The sequence below is a fragment of the Malaclemys terrapin genome, chromosome 6, assembly GCF_027887155.1.
Source record: "Malaclemys terrapin pileata isolate rMalTer1 chromosome 6, rMalTer1.hap1, whole genome shotgun sequence".
In the NCBI taxonomy this organism is placed as follows: Eukaryota; Metazoa; Chordata; order Testudines; family Emydidae; genus Malaclemys; species Malaclemys terrapin.
The window spans coordinates 116487560-116499977 of NC_071510.1; the positions used below are offsets into that span (position 1 = coordinate 116487560).

At 40.0% G+C, this 12418-nt stretch overlaps 1 protein-coding gene across 1 annotated transcript in view; it reads right to left on the bottom strand.

Annotated features, from left to right (window-relative positions):
- Positions 1 to 12418, bottom strand: part of DCC (DCC netrin 1 receptor) — a 943937-nt gene that overhangs the window by 346248 nt on the left and 585271 nt on the right. The window lies entirely within an intron of this gene.

Sequence of the window (12418 nt, forward strand, 5' to 3'; positions counted from 1 at the left end):
ACCTCAGAGTTATGAACACCAGAGTTACAAACCGACAGGTCAACTATACATCTCATTTGGAACCGGAAGTACGCAATCAGGCAGCATCAGAGACCAAAAAAAGCAAATGCTGTACAGTACTGTCTGAAATGTAAACTACTAAAAATATAAAGGGAAAGATTAAAAAAAAAAAGATTTCACAAGATAAGGAAACTGTTGCTGTGCTTGTTTCATTTAAATTAACGTGGTTAAAAGCAGCATTTTCCTTCTGCATAGTAAAGTTTCAAAGCTGTGTTAAGTCAATGTTCAGCTGCAAACTTTAGCAAGAACCATAACATTTTGTTCAGAGTTATGAACAACCTCCATTCTTGAGGTGTTCATAACTCTGAGATTCTACTGTAGTGCCCTTCAAATACACCTCTACCCCGATATAACGCTGTCCTCGGGAGCCAAAAAATCTTACCGCATTATAGGTGAAACCACATTATATCGAACTTGCTTTGATCCACCGGAGTGCACAGCCTCGCCCCCCCCCGGAGCGCTGCTTTACCACGTTATTAATCCGAATTTGTGTTATGTCGGGTCGCGTTATATCGGGGTAGAGGTGTACTATATGCTTTGACTCAAAGCTCCTTTGCTGAAACAGAGAATAGGTTGCTAGCTGTGCTTGAAATCCTGTATTACCCATAACAGAAATCTAGGTCTAGGAAATAAACAGACCAGAAGGATTTTCAAAAACGGTGAGAGCCAAAAATATTGTTTTCTACATAGGGCACATTATTTACACTGATGAAGTTACGCTGACATGTAAGAATAAAGGGCCTTATTACCTTTTCATTTATAGCATTGTAACACCAATGATCAGGAGTAATCACACTGAAGCCAACACTGGTATAAATGTGAGAAGAATCAAATCCAAAATTCTTAAGAGTTGATCCAGTGGGGACCTTATTTAGTGTCTGGCTCTAAGCCAGGGAGGAAATGACCTTCAGAGTAATTTTTTGTTGCACGTCTATCAAAACCTTCTGGTAGATGCGTGGAAGCCCAATTCTGCTCTCAGTTAAACCAGTGTAAATCAGGAGAAATTCCCTTTAAATCAATGTAGCTATTCCAGAGTTACATCAGTATATGTGAGACGAATTTAAGTCTAAGAATGTTGCTGACAGCCTGCTGATGGAGCTGTATCCAGCCCTCTTACCACACTGAAAGGGATATCATGGCCCTCTCTCTTTCGAGGGTGGTGGGAAGGAAGGGGAATAACTCAGATATCTCTCAGGGGACTTGCAGAACCGCCCAGGAAGCAATGAAGGTCTCCTCAAAGCAGAGACATCAGAACAAAGGCTTCCTCAGCTGCAGCCACAATGGCACAATGTATCTCAGGAAGAATGTGTGCACAAATGCAGTTTAAGTCTCCTCTGCACAGTCCCAATGCAGAGTGGACTGTGAACTGGATCAGTCTCCAGGCATACGTTACCACTTTTTTTAGCAAAACCAACAAGTGGAAAATACAGGCTACTCTACATTACACTTACAAATGGCTCTACGAGCCCTTACAGCAGCCAAAGATCACCAGGAGATAGGAAAGGGATAGCCATCTCCAGAGGCCATTAATGGGGAGCACAGTGGTGTGGGAGCTCTAATGCCAGCTCTATACCACTGGAGTTCATCCTCTCAGAGATGGCTACATCAGCTTTAGGCCTGCCTTGTGCCGGTGTCTGAAACTTAGGAAGAATGTGGGCCAAAAAGTTTAATCATCATTTTAACCTAAGAGAGTTCCTTTTCAGATTTACCAGGAAACCTCCACATTTCAATTCACTAAATGAAACCCTGTCCTCTTTTATGCAGCTACTTATGAGTACTTGACTGAACAAATTCATTTTCCTTCTCTCAATGGCAGCTGCACATAAGTTTTACTCTGAATTTACGTTTCAAAAGATTTTTAAAATTACGTACAGGTATCATGGGCCCATGAGGAGAAGAAAGATTACAGGCAACTAGAAGGAATGTTTTTATTTCTCTCATACTCACACACGAGTGCACACACACAGAGTAGCTGAGGATTCTGGACTAATTTCTCAACTAAATACTCTTCAGAACAGTGGTAGCTGCAAATATGAGAAAGAGATGATAAGCTGTGTCAGTATTTGCAGGAAGTAGACACCAAGGTAGGAGAGAAATTCCTTGACAGGCATAAGAACAATGGGATTAAATTAAGAAAAGAAAAATATTAAACAGCTTGAAGGAAAATCCCCTAGTTGTGAGATCTACTAGCTTGTGAAAAAGTCTCCCAAAAGAATATGTGAAACAAAAGTGGATTAGACTGGATGAAGACCTAAAAAGAAACACACCGAGGGAAACAATCCTGCCAGGACTGGGGACTGACTAATGGATGCCCAGTTTTACAGCCACAGTTTACATGTAGTGAACAGAGTCAGTGGGAGTCTCTCTGCATAATCAAGTCCTAGCAAGTCCTTTTAAGAATTAACTTTTATGATTACATGAATGGTCATAGTAAACTTGGTGACAGATTCTGATCTCAGGTACAATGGTGTAAATTTGGCAATTTTAATGGATTTACATCAGTGCAACTGCAATAAGAAGCAGGTCCTCAGGCTAAAACTGTGATAACTGATGCATCTTTTAAAAAAAAAGATCAGAACACAAATATTCCATAGAGTATGTGGCCAGGACACAGTTTTAGCTCGCATGACTGATAACCCCTGTCTGAACCTTCCACTAAAATTCCAATTAATATAATTGAAGGGTTCAGCATGTTTAATTTTGACAAAGGCAGCGTTTAGATTGAGAACCCGTGAACTATAAATTCTAACCTTTGATAGCTGGTCACCTTGGCCTTCTATACCTTGCAGAATTAGAGTGTATTCTGTGCAAAGAGTGGATTTTACTGCTGCAAAGCCTCCACTCCTCACTCCAGGGGAAGGAATCGAAAGGCGAGAATGTTGCTGAATATAAATAGGAATAAAGCACATTATAATTACAAATCTGGCTATCGGATGTACAGCTCTAAACCCTGAAATGATAGGCTGACACTGTCATCGCAGCCCAGACACCAATTACAATTACATCTAACTGAGGCCACTGAGCCAGACAGAGGAGAGGGCTGGATGAAAGAGGCACCTTTTCAGGGATTCATTTCCAAAACTTCCAAGGAATTTCATTCTGCAAATTATCGGTGGATCACCCAAGCTAAATAATTAATGTTTAAATAAGGTGCATGAGATTATTCTTGAGTGGCGGGGAGGGGGAAGTGGGAGGGAAGGATGGAGAAGAAAAAGTGTAAATAGAGGAAGCCTGTTTTATCTGTCACTCAGAGAGAGAAGATATTTGCATTCCTACAAGAAATGTGCCTGTTTCCTCCCTTAGGAGGTTGCACGAGGCTTTTCCTGGTCACTGTTTGATCCTGCAGATGTAAATAAGTAAATAAACAGACAGACAGGATGGTGATGGGTCACAGTCCACATCAGAAACTAAACAAAGAAAACATCATCTTCACGAACAAGAGCATATTCTGAAATGTCAGAATGCAAGAGCGCTGTTTTGATCTTATTAAGAGATTTGCCCGTTCCTAAACTCTACACTGAGCTTGCACTGCAAAATCAATTTGTGAGCTCATTACGTAAATCCATATTAAACTATTTAGTCTATATTTAACACTATAACAAGGATATTCAGGGTGAATTAAGTAGATTTTATTTCTAGGTGGCAGAGAGCCAAAGCTTGCCCTTCCTCTTTTAATTCTTTTCTAGGCTCTAATCTTTTGCAACATTAACCAAAAATCTTTTGCATGTAAAAGGAGACAGACTCTCTCTCTCTCTCTCTCTCGCTCACACACACACACACACACACACACACTGAGAAGAAAAAACTCTGACAGTCTTCTATCATTGGATCTTTAAGTGCTAATCAAATCAATACATAACAGTCTTCAGGGGGATATTGACAACATACTTTTGTTATCTTATGCTAATGTTCCCCATGTCGTCCTTTTACAACAAATACATAATTGATGCAGTACAGTCCTCAATCACTACGGAACAAATACCCTGCAATATTAGACCATATATACAGAGCGCACAGGCATTTGTTACATCAGAGGAAGATAAAAAGGCTTTTCAAGCCCATCAAGCCCATTATGGAAGAAGATGTAGCATGCTCATTTTGCAAGGCAGAACTTTGCCATCAATTATATGTTAGTAATAACTACACACCAGTGGGCTCCCATGATGAGCGCTATGATGCCACAAAGTGAGGCAGATCTGTTCTGTTGGCTTACTCTGTGAGTCGGAGTTAGAAGAAATCTGATGGGCAAATATTGTGATGGGTTTCCCTTGTTAATCCATCAGTATGTGAGAGAAGGGAATATGACTTTCTGGTTAGGAGGAACAAGGGGCATTTCCTGGGAGGTGCTGAAGGAAAAGGTAGAATAGAGCTGGGTGAAAATTTTCCGATACCTTTTTTGATGGAAAATTTTGTTTTTAATTAATTGAAAATGTTTGCTTTCTCTGAAAAATTTCAGTTTTTCACTAGAAAACCAAAAGAAAGAAAATTAAATGTTTTTTACTGTTCAGCAACCCCCAAAAATCAGTTTTGATTTTTTGACACAAAATTGAAAATTCATGTGGGAATGTTGACGAAGCCAAAAATGTAATTTTCCACAGAACAACAACAAAAATTCTTGACCTGCTCTGATTAAGGGCAACCAGATCTTGGGAGAAAGCTTAGGCTAAGGTTTATTCTGTATAGTTAGGATGGTCTAACACAGTGTTTCTCAGCTAGTTTTCTGGGTTGTCACAGAAGGCAATCAGGCGGGTTGTGGGGCATTGAAAATGTTATTACAATCTAAAGCAAAGAAAAATTATTTTTCAAGAGTAACTGTGGGGATCTAAAACTTTCAAAGTTTGTGAGGTCACATGTAGTACTTGAAAATGTGCAATCTAGCTATGTCCACACAGGTGACCTTCTCCCCACACAACCTAGCCCTTCAAGGTCAAACCTCTCCACAAATTATACAGGCTTATCTTCATTTTACACTAAATGTAAAAAGATTGCAAAAAGTTTCAACTTTAAATAAACAGACATCAAACTAAAAAGCTTGAAAAAAATGGTCTAGAAGATGGGGACTTGGAGAGGAAATCAGGAGACTCAGGGTCAATACCTACCTCAGTAAAAGGTGGACGTGATATACCTTGTCTTTAGCAACATTTTTGATAAGGTCTCCCACAGTATTCTTGCCATCAAGTTAAAGAAGTATGGATTGGAAGAATGGATTATAAAGTGGATAGAAAGCTGGCTAGATCATCAGGCTCAACGGGTAGTGATCAACGGCTCAATGTCTAGTTGGCAGTGGTATCAAGTGCCCCAGGAGTCAATTTTATTCAACATCTTCATTAATTAACTGGATGATGGGATGGATGGATTGCACCCTCAGCAAGTTCGTGGATGACACTAAGCTGGGGGGAGAGGGAGATATGCTGAAGGGTAGGGATAGGGTCCGGAGTGACCTAGACAAATTGGAGGATTGGGCCAAACAAAATCTGATGAGGTTCAACAAGGATAAATGCAGAGTTCTGCACTTAGGATGGAAGAATCCCATGCACTGGTACAGGCTGGGGACCGACTGGCTAAGCGGCAGTTCTGCAGAAAAGGACCTGGGGATTACAGTGGACGAGAAGCTGGATATGAGTTAACAGTGTGCCCTTGTTGCCAAGAAGGCTAACGGCATATTGGGCTGCATTAGTAGGAGCCTTGCCAGCAGATCGATGGAAGTGATTATTTTCTATTCGGCACTGGTACGGCCACATCTGGAATATTGCGTCCAATTTTGGGACCCCCACTACAGAAAGGATGTGGACAAATTGGAGAGATTCCAGCAGAGGGCAACAAAAATGATTAGGGGGCTGGGGCACATGATTTACGAGGCGAGGTGGAGGGAACTGGGATTATTTAGTCTGCAGAAGAGAAGAGTGAGGGGGGATTTGACAGCAGCTTTCCACTACCTGAAGGAGGGTTCCAAAGAAGATGGAGCTTGCCTGTTCTCAGTGATGGCAGATGACAGAACAAGGAGCAATGGTCTCAAGTTGCAGTGGGGGAGGTCTAGGTGGGATATTAGGAAAAACTATTTCACTAGGAGGGTGGTGAAGCACTGGAATGGGTTACCTCGGGAAGTGGTGGAATCTCCATCCTTAGAGGTTTTTAAGGCCTGGCTTGACAAAACCCTGGCTGGGATGATTTAGTTGGGGTTGGTCCTGCTTTGAGCAGGGGGTTGGACTAGATGACCTCCTGTGGTCTCTTCCAACCCTGATATTTTATGATTCCATGATACAGCCCAGAGTATCGCCACTAGGTGGTACTGCCAGGCATGGACACTAAAGCCCCACCTCCTGACACCTTGTGCAAATCATTCAGTCTGTGCTGTTAGTCCCCTATCTGTAGAATGGAGATAATACTTTTCCATACCTCAAACGGGTGTTGTGAAGATACAATCAAATTAATGATTGTGAGGCAGCCAGATATGACATGACAAGAGCTATACAAGTACCTTGTTTCAGAGTAGCAGCCGTGTTAGTCTGTATCTGCAAAAAGAACAGGAGTACTAAGGTGCTACAAGTACTCCTGTTCTATAAGTACCTTGGTATTTTCTCAGTTGTGAAAACAGCCAAGCCCCCGGTAAATTTGACTTTATGCAACATGTGGAGACTTTATTTGGATCAGGATGGACATTCCACTTGCTCACAGCTCCATTTAAATTAAATTCTATCACGTGTTCTCACCTAGTTAGGTAGCTAGTCTAAGCTTTTACTTCATACAAGGGGCATAGGATCTGCTTGCCTTTGCTGGCCTCTGTGTAATTCTCAGCCAACATTATTATTGCAGCAGGGCTGACAATTATACTCTCACTGATATACATACAGGGCAATCAGAAGTAGAGGGATAGTACAGACCTCTAGGATTCCCCCACCTACTCATGAGGGAAACTTTTGGACGCTGGTTCCTGATCTCCTATGGCAGACACAGTATTAGGTTCCATAAAGGGACATTTACGCTAATTTGCAGAAGTTCCCCACTTCCTTTAATAACTCTGCTAGTCTTGGTTGCAGAGTTACTTCACAGCTGTTCCACATCCCCCTCTACTCCATCTCCATGGCATGGATCCCCTGATTCACCTTAGATTAACATACCTACACAGATGCCCGGGCAAGGTGTGGAATTAGCCCAGTGATAATGATCCTAGGCACCTGTGGAATGCATTTCATTCTCAAATATTAATTCACTCTACCAAGGCTAGATGGTTTCTAAACTTCTGTACCAATCAGTAATATTTTCTTTCATTTTATACCTGATAGGATGGAGCTCAGGTACAGACAATCATATGCTGTGAACAAACGCACCACCAGCTCTAGATCAAGCAGCATCCTAAGTGGGCCACTTGTGTGACTGCATGCTCTCTTTTTCTAAATCTTTTAGCATCAGGGAGCAGAGCCAGCAAGTGAACATTACTGACAAAAAATGCCTAATGATCAGCTTGCTGTTTCCCCACAAACAAAACACGTTCAGATATGTCTAAGCCTTTCTTGCCTTTGAACAAGCAGCAACTCAAAAGAAAGGCTTCCAGCTTTAAATCCTTCCTTCCCTGTTGTGAGGATAACAGGCTAGCACACTAGTTATAAAACCAGTCAGTACTCGGACAGCTTACAATGAATGTGGTGATCTTATTACAATGGGGCTTAGTACTGCAGCTCCATCTAAGCCTCCATTAGAAACTAATATGTTTAGGAGAAAGTGGAGGGTTAACTCTTGGATTAAATTTCCCTGGGCTGACACATGTAAAGTCAGAGCTCCAGTACACATAACTCAAGTCAGCAAAATGATGCAGTAAGCAAATTTGCCTAGCCTAGAAGGAAAGAAGCAATTTGGAGTAAACAGGTCCATCTATCCCAGGTACTTAAATGACCCACACCTCTATTACTAGAGTATTTGAGTACCTCACAATCTTTATTGTATTTATCTTCATCACTCCTGTGAGGTAAGGAAGTGCTATTATCCCCATTTTACAGTCTGTGGCAGAACAAAGACTCAAACCCTGGTCTCACAAGTCCTATATCAGTGCCCTAACCACTGAGCAATTCTTCCTCTGTAAGGCACTGACTGGGGAATGGAAGAGAATAGCCACATGTGGAGGTGGGAAATCCTCTGGAAAGGCATGGAGCCCATCTTTACAAGGGCCACCGGAGTCCCAGAACAGCAAGAATTCCTGCTTCTGAGCAATTCTTAAACTTTATTTTAAGCCTATGGAAATTCCTATGCAAAAAGCTGCATCACCCTGGAATTAGGGATTAAATAATCTATCACTTCAGTAAATAAACTCATCAGAGAACACTAGTTAAAAAAAATAAAAAGTCTGGAAATTCCAGATTAAGATTTCTACTTCAGAAACAAAATATACAGTTTATTTTAGACAAAACATTTTAAATGCCTAGCATAATGGCAGACATCTTACAATGAATGTGGTGGGTGAATAAAATATATTACCTTACCTCACCTCCCTTGTCTCTCTAATATCCTGGGACCAACACGACTATAACACTGCATGTCTCATAATGGCACCCCAACAGCAACCAGAGACAACTTCATCTAGACAACTTCATCTACCCATCAGAAAAGTTTACCCATTTGTGTCCTGGAAAACATTACTTGCAGTATGGTGCTGAAAAGGCAGCGTTGAGGGTGTTTGGATAATCTTTGCACCCTTTCAAATGTTTTAATTTGTTTTTGTAAAGTGTAACTTTATCTTGAAATACCATGGTTTTCAACTATTTGAGTTTGTTCTGAGAAATCTGCAGTGTTCTCTTATGGAATTCTTTCAGTGAAGTAAGTGATAGAATATGTTAATCTTAACTCCAGGTTAGTGAAGTTACTTTACCTGGAGGGATTAAAAATGATCCAGACAAAGCTCTTAAAGGTAGATTTGCTATACTTGCAAGCAGTTTAGAGCTTAGAGTTGCCTCCAATGTGATTTATATGGAAAAGTATATTTCCATTTTGCACCTAGATATCCCTGCCTATTAATTTTACAAATTACTGTGTGGAAGTTGCTTATGCTCCCTAGCCTCCATATATAATCTTTAAACTATAATGTGGTACAAAGGGAAATGCTAGACTTGTTGACAGATTGCTGTAATTGTGTGTGAATCCTTGTCGAACCTACACACTGTATTCCTTCCCCATGTTACCACTGACATTTCACATTTTTCTGCGTGCCTTTTGTTATTTTCAAGCCTTGGGTACAAATGTCAGGTGACTCAGTTCCACATTTAAGAACTCAAGCTGGCATTAAGGCACACAAAATGGATTTCTAGCTACCTATAGTAAATGTTAACATGGGTATCCTAATGCACCTTATTGATCCTTTATGGAGGACAGTTGGAATATAAACGTTCTAGGAGAACTGTGATTTTCAAGAGGGAATCTTGTGCTTTGTTTTCAATCTCCATTCCCCCCAAAAGGAGCCCAGCTTCCAAACTTGAATGTATAAATTGGGGTACTCAAGTTAACATTTACTGTAGGTACCTGAATACTCATTTTATGTACCTTGGTTCCAGTTTGAGTGCTTGAAAGTAGATCTGAGTGCCCTGACATATGCACTTATGCTTGAAAATTGGGATCCAGTTGTGTCACTTCCTACTCTCAAAACAGGTTAGTAGGATAACCATAATCTCCACAATGCCTCCTCTGAAACCTGTACCGGAATCACTGTTCGAGTCACATTCACCTCTACTGAATGTCAATGGAATTTCAATAGCGATGTGTATTAGCCCTTCTCCTTTATCATTTTGTTTTCTTTCTTCTCCTCTTATTCTTTTTTCCTTTCACTTTACAGTCAGCACCAAATACCCTGCAGAAGCTAACTGTTCCGTTTATGGCTAAAATATGCTGATGCAGAAGGGCTTCCTTTAAGCGCTTAATTATCTGATACCTTGAACAAAAGATGCAATGACTATTACATCTTCACTGTGTACTTGATTTCCTTTGTTTATGAGTAAACATGTGCGTGCTTATATCACATATATAATGATTGTCTCTTTGTTCTTCACCTGTAACTTAATGTAAAACTCAAAAAATAACCACATAACATTATATATATATATATATTGTTTCATCCATGCAATCATAAGTCTGCAGTTCACACAATGGGAAATAAAAGAAACCCATCAACCTTCTCGGTGCACATTACTTTTGAGAATTGCCACATTCAGAGATGAGTGGAAACAGATGGATAACTGTTAGATTGCAGGTAGCAGTAAAACATCAACAATTTGAATTCCCCAAACTTAACTGACATTATAATCTATTAAGCCTTAGCTAAAACTTGAGTCAGCAAATTCTGGGGATTTTTTCTACAGCGCTAGATCACTATGTAATATGCTATATTACTGTAAGTGAAGACATAAAAGCCTGAGGTTGTGCCAAATCTGAATGAGCAACTATTACATGAGCTGTTTGTTAGTATCTGGTCTGTTTGTTAGCCCTGGGATAGAATTTTGGGTTTGACTTTTTGATACTCTTAGACTAATATGTGTAAACAAAGGACACAGACACTGTGATGTTGCTTCTGCCTAGTCAGATGGATTTGTTAGTGCAATGGGAATAGATAAGAGTAGTTAAAGTGTTACTCAGAGCACACTTTAAGATTGCCTCAACCCCTATCTCAAGGCAAAATCAAGCAACCGGTCAGGAGGGGCGAAGGGTCTTGGGGGTGGTGGTGGGGAAGTATAAAACACTAAAAGACCAAAGAAATGCCCGTCCCGGACCGGAGCACAACCTCATTCCTTACCCCTCCCATGGGGTACAAAAAAGGTGGAATGAAGACCCCAGACCCAAAATGGAACATGACACTTAAGTTGTAAGGAGTGGGACTGTGGTATGCATTTCAAGTATAATTATGTCTCCTGGGGACACTGGGAAACAAGACTCTGCGGCGTCAGAGTTATGGAATACGTGTTTGCTGGAAACTAACCCCAATAGTCTGACGAAGTGGGTATTCACCCACGAAAGCTTATGCTCCAATACATTTGTTAGTCTATAAGGTGCCACAGGACTCTTTGTTGCTTTTTACAGATCCAGACTAACATGGCTACCCCTCTGATACTTAACCTCAATAAACTTCTCATTGTCTACACTTCGGACGTCTGGTCTTCTGCTTTCTGTCCACAAGAACCAGGAGAGAGGGTGAAGAGAAAGCCCTCTGGCACTGTTCAAGGAAACATTTGCTTTGTACACAAAAATTTCTTCTTGGGAAATGAGGTTTCCAGGGATATAACAGTCTAGTCATCCACATAACGCTTGTTAAAACCACAACACATTTCTTCTTTTTTCAAGGTTGAAATTAAATGAAATGAAAACAAGGCTCTGAATTTATAGTAGGAGTTCCTATATAAAGTGATAATAATTACACTTAATTGTCTGCAAGTAACTAATATGAGACTAGGAAGTACATCATTTTTCATACTCATAGATAGTCAATTCAGTGCTATTACCCTAACAAATTAAATGCTAACCGATCCTGAAGTATTAGGACTAATTGTGCACTTATTCATTCCATCTTGTGATTCTTCTGAAGTTACTATGTAAAGTCAATATATACTAAGGGATATTGTAATTAGCATCACTTAATACAATGTGTTAGCGAAATGCCTTCTAGCCTTCCCCTATTATTTATTACTATTATGTATTATTTATTAAGAAAATAAAGAAAACATATTCATTAGATTCTGTAGCTGGGTTTAAGAACAAACTATCGATTTAAGAGGAAAACAATCTTTTTTATAGTTATTTTTAAATTAAACTATTTATATATAATTTAATAAATAATACTGTCCCTACTAAGCTATAGATAGGAGATTCTCTCTTAAACACTTTATGTTTTTAGAATAAATTTGTAAAATTCTATTATATTGCTATTGGGCCTTAATGTTTTCATCTTTGTTATCTTCTAAATTTGAATTTTCAAAAGGTGTCTAAATGACTAAGGAGCCTTAGTCCTGTCAACTTTCAACTAGAATAAGGTTTCTAAGTGAATTAAGTACCTTTTGAAAATGTTACCCTAAACCCCATTTTCAGAAGTGACTTAGGTGTCCAAGTCTCATTGAGAATCAGTGGAACTATGGCTCCTAGATATATATTTATATGGGCCCATTACTGTTGTATCTGAGACCCTTACAATCTTTAATAATGTCCCTCTAATGTAAGGATGTGCTAATATTCCCATTTTACAGATGGCAAATGGAGGCACAGTGACACTAAATAACTTGCCCGCAGTCACAGAGGAAGCCTGTGACACAGCAAGGACTTGACCTAAGGACTCCCAAAAAGCAAAGTTAGTGCCCCCACCACTGAACCAGCTATCCTCATTAAGTCACTT